The 5269-nt window shown below is 49.4% G+C and overlaps 1 pseudogene; it reads right to left on the reverse strand.

The window, feature by feature from the left end:
* Positions 1-4316: 4316 nt before the first annotated feature.
* Positions 4317-5051, reverse strand: LOC121447363 (annotated as a pseudogene).
* Positions 5052-5269: the final 218 nt, after the last annotated feature.

The raw sequence follows: 5269 nt of genomic DNA on the forward strand, positions 1-5269 counted from the left end.
AGTGAGGCTCAGGTGGTGTGTATGTCTAAGAGGCCAGTATGTTCTCACCATTGGGAAGGAGCCAAACTCTTGCTTGTTAATCCCAATGATGTAGGGGACAGTGATGAAATTCTTCTCAGCCAGAATCTCTTCTGGCGTCTTCAGCAGCACCGCCCCATAGTTCCCTATGAACGGGAAGGGATAGTTGGAGGGAAGGGATGAAGGGTGTAGATCAGATTACTCTGCCCAGGTAACAACTCTTTCTGTCCTCTGCCCAACTCAGGGCTTAGTCAGCACATTGATTCCTGTGATCACAGAAACTCGAGGTCCTGAATGGGGCTTAGTCTCTGACTCACCAAGAATAGGACCACAACTGGAGAGCCAGCAGTGATAAAGTAATATTGGTAGTCAATGGCTATGGAAGCTTGACCAAAGTGAAATAACACACACACACACACACACACACACACACACACACACACACACGTGCATGAAAACACACAGGAACACACACCTTAATTTGTAGCTGTGGGTGTAAAAGTTCATTGAGTCCTGGATGAGCAATACTACTGGTCAAGAACAATTGCAAAGTTAGGCCTGGAGGCTCTGGTTAGGACAGTCGCAACATTCACCTCTGTGTGTGCATTCACATGAAAGACACAAATACAGTTGACTTGCCCATTCATTATTTGAAGAATTCACCATAATGAGACTCTACCTGGAGCTCATTTGTTTTATTGACTCCAAGCAACATAACTGTTAGGAATTTTGCTAACATGAGTTCTCTGCTGACACAAAAGTCCCAATCAAGCCAAATCACAACAAGCCAAATTAATAAATATCCAGGTTTAATGGGATTCCTGCGCTCTCGGGTGGCCCCCGAGGGAAACCGGGAAGCCACGAGCGCGACCACCATGGGTGGGGTGGGGAGAGGAAAGAAACAGTTCAAATAGACTGGGGAGTGGTCAAGATTTTGGCGGGCTGTCTTGACCCTGCTCTGGGGAGGGGTCAAGGCTTGGCAGGCACAGGGACGAGGCCTCCAAAGATGGAGGCCAGAGACCAAGACTTACATTCCAGACTGTTTGTATAAGGGGTAACAGGAAGCTGAGGTGATATTTTGACTAACATTTAGGCTCACTTAGGAAAAAGGGGCGTTGACTCAAGTCTGGCTACTTCCTGCGGGCATGGGACGGTGTGGGGAAGGGGAGAGCTGGGTGTTGGTGGGTCCACGCTCAGCGGGAGATGTGACTGGAAAGGCATCCCATGTGCTCTCATCCCAGAGACGCCATGCATCTGTTCCTTGGGGGAGGTGAGAAGGAAGGTGTCTAGGAGAAAAAATATTGTTATCACCAAAATGAGTATGCCAGGATGAGGAGCAGGTAGGCCCTTCTTTGTGGCATCCTGGAAAACCGGAGGGTGGAAGGTCTTGTCTGCTGGACAGACCAAGTGTCCTGAGTAGGTGCCCACTTGGGCCTGGAGAGTTGGTACCAGCATGGGTGTCCCAAGACCTTGGCCCCCAAGGGTGTTGTGAGGATTACTGTGTGAGGTCCTTTCCATTGAGGTTTGAGAGACCTAGGAGTTAGCTGTTTGAGGAGTACTCTGTCCCCTGGAGAGAGTGGGGCTGGTTTAGGGGCATTAGGGTCCACTGCTGTGGTGGCAGGAAGACAGCTGTCAGCATGTGAATGGAGAAGGGACCTCAGAAAGGAGAGGTAGGGTAGGTACCCCACCAGTGGAGGAGTTTAGACTGGGAGGTGATGGTTAAGGAGAAAGGGCTTGCCATGAAGCAGCTCAAAAGGGCTCAGGCCTGTAGGGGAACATGGGGTGGTCCTGAGGTGAGTAAGGGCAATGGGGAGAAGGGAGGGCCAAGATAACCTGAGAGCTTGGTTAGTTGTTATTTGATGAGTTCACTGACCCTCTCCACCTTTCCAGAGAATTGTGGATGGGAGGGGGTGTGGAATTTCCAGGAGATGTTGAGAGCTTCTGACATGAGCTCCGTGACCCTGGAAGAGAAGGCTGGCCCATTGTCAGTCTGGATGGTCCGTGGGACACCAAACCAAGGAATGGTCCAGGGAGGCCAGAAACACTTCTATCCATCCTGTAAAAGTGTCCAAAAGTGTTAATAGATGATGGAGTTTTTTATGAGTAGGCATATGAATAAAATCAACCTGCCAGTCTTCTCCCAGTTGGTGTCCACAAAGCTGGTGTAGAGACTGAAATATGTGGAGAGCCCCTTGTGGGTTGGCCTGGGCACATGTCTGGCAGGAGGAGTGAACCTGTAAAATAGAATCTTGGAGATGGGTGTGGTTATAAAGGGCCTCCAAGAAGTGGAACAAAGCTTTGGGGAAGTGGCTAAGGATATCTCTACCCAGTAAAGGTGCTGGGCAAGCTAAGAAAGAATGATAGAGAAATTGTCCTGCAAGAATGCAGGGCCGTGGCAAAGTTTTAAGTGGGGAGGAATGGGTCCTGTCTACCCCTATAACTGAAATTGGTGAGGGGAACTTAAGGCCCGAGTGAGATGTTAGAACATAATAGGTAGCTCCTGTGTCCAAAATAAAAGTAATGGACTTACCCGCTACCTGCAGCTTTACCCTAGGCACGGATAGGGTTATGGGATATACCAAGTCTGGGCAGCGTCAATCCTCTGCAAGGCTGAGAAGCTCGAAGGCTGGCACAGTTTCGCTTGCCAATGTTGGTGAGGCTGGACCTCCGTGACGTGGCATAGAGGACAAGCCTACATGGGGGCATTGTGATTTCCAGTGTCCAGGTTGCTGGCAGTTAGGGAATAACCTCAGAGGAGGCATAGTGCAATATCGTGCCACATGACCAGTTAGGCCACACTTGAAACAGCTTGCCTGTGAGGTTGACTTAGGCTGGGCTCCATCAGAATAGAGCCTTGTGGTTGGCTTCCCTTGTCCCCCTTCCTTGACCTTAGGGCAGCTGCTAAGGCCTGGGCCTGCAGATTGTTGTAGCCTTGTCTGTCGGGAAGACTCAGCTGTTTTTTTCTCGGGCATTAAAAACTTGAAAGGCCATTTTCACCAATTCCCGTATAGGGGTTTGGGGACCCTCCTCAACCTTTCTTAACTTTAAGCAGAAGGATCAGTAGAAAAGGAACCTAGCCACTTTCTTTCTGAGAGAGATCCAGAAGAGAAAAGGGAACATGAACTTTCATAATGTGATTGACTCCCACCACCTCCTGGAGAGGACTGAGAAGGGCGGAGCTATGGTGGAATCTGGTATGAGAGGGGACTGAGGATTGGGAAGGGCTAGCTCAGTGCCCAGAGGGGGGTCCAAGGGTGGGAAGATGAGGTAGAAGGGGAGGGGGACAGGGAGAGGAGGTGGATAAGGTGGAAGTTGACCTTGAACTTCTGGATTAGCAAGGGAGGAAGTAGAGAGGGAAGACGAGGAGAAATGTCAAGAATGTTGTTCCATAAGAGGAGGTTGGGTAGTGTGGGCTTGAAGGAGTGGGGGAGGGGCCAGTGCCTCTGGCTGCATGGTCCAGCTGGAATTGTTGGGGTCTCAATTTTCAGATGACTGGGAATTTGGAGGCATTGTGGCCTTAGCTACCAAGACCCGTGCTGCGAGACACTGGCTACCAAGGGAAGGGCGAGAGCACAGAGCCCAAAAACCATGGACATATGTAAGCTCTGCCCATTTGTCTCTACGGTGACAAAAATTTAAATTAGCCATTCAAGACAGATTGTATCAGACAGTCCCAATTTATAAAGATTTTTTAAGAGGCATCCCAGGGGCGGCAGCGGATCTGGCTTTGAACTTCAAGTGCCCATTTTAAAGTCTATGCTCAACCACGTGGCCTAAGTCTGTTACAGCACATTTGCTAAAATAGCTCTTAGGCCTAATAGTGTCATGGAAATTGAATGCTAGGTGCCCCTAAAGCAAATAAAGTCCATTTTAGCTAGACCCGGTCTTGCCAGTCTAGCCACTGAGCTGAGATCAAACTCTTGCCGTGGGTCCATGGCTTCTACAAGAGTCTGATAATCGACAAAAGTATGAGTGGGTTCCCCAAGCCTTATAGCATAGACAACAAAAGGGGACTCACCAAGACACAGTCACTGTAGCCCAGGAGCTGCTTTTAGCGTGGCATGGAGAGCTCAGATTGTGGAAAGGCAGCCCTACCGGGTGGGACCTCCAAGATGTTAGGAATTTTGCTAATGGAGCTCTCTGCCGACATAAAAATCCCAATCAAGCCAAATCACAACAAGCCAACTTAAAAAATATCCAGGTTTAATGGGATTCCTGTGCTCTCAGGTGGCCCCAAGGGGAAACCAGGAAGCCATGGTGGCAAGCGTGACCACGCAGGAACTTTCTGGGGAAGCAGATTAAATAGACTGTGGAGTGGTCAAGATTTTGGCGGGCTCATCTTGACACTCCTCCGGGGCACAGGGATGGGGCTTGCAAAGATGGAGGCAAACACACCGGACATACAGAGCATCAGCATTGGTGGAATCCATTCGTAAAATGTCACTGGCCACAAACTGTGCTTCTGGGTATCGACCCAGCATTGCTAAACATTCTGCTTTGAGGATTTTGAAGCGATGGCAGGCAGGGGCAAATTCTAGGGCACGGTCCATGCAGAAAACCACCTTCCAGGAATCTTGTTTTTCAAAATCCATTTCCTCTATTTTCTCATACTCCATGACTGCATTGGCGTTCTTGAACTCCTGTTGTGCCTGGGCATTTTTATGATCCAGTTCTAGGGCTCTTTGGAAACTGCGACATGCTGCCATTGCATTCCCCAGTGAGAGGTGGCATTTGCCTTCTCGGACGTGTCCCCGGACAAAACTGTCATCCAATCTCACTGCTGCGCGTCCCCAAGAGCTTCCCGGAACCGCCCAAGCACCATCAGTGTAGCCGCTGCTCGATTACCGTAATAGCTGGCATTTTTAGGACACATATCTATGGCTTTTGTATAATAGTTATAAGCCTCGTTGTAGTCCTTCTTAGCATAGTATGCATTCACTTGTTCCTTGAAGGATTCCGTGTCCCTCTTGGAGTCTTTGCCCTCTAGCAGTTCAGGCTTGGTATACCACATCGCACTCCGCGGTAGCCGCCATCTTACCGCCGGGAACAGAGAGCCGGGTGGGAGGACCAGCGTTCATTTTGTGACTCTTCCTCTATTCCTCCATTGACTTGGGGTTTATGAAAACCTCACTCTGTTACTACAAACAGAAGAGAGAGGCGGTCTTTGTCTCCTCCTCAGGGAGGAATATTGCTTCTATGCCAATAAGTAAGGTGTAGTAAAAAACAAGATCTGGCAATTCCAGCTGAATCT

The sequence above is a fragment of the Microtus oregoni genome, unplaced genomic scaffold (assembly GCF_018167655.1).
Source record: "Microtus oregoni isolate MIOR12 unplaced genomic scaffold, Mior012 000004F_ref0000308, whole genome shotgun sequence".
Taxonomy (NCBI): Eukaryota; Metazoa; Chordata; class Mammalia; order Rodentia; family Cricetidae; genus Microtus; species Microtus oregoni.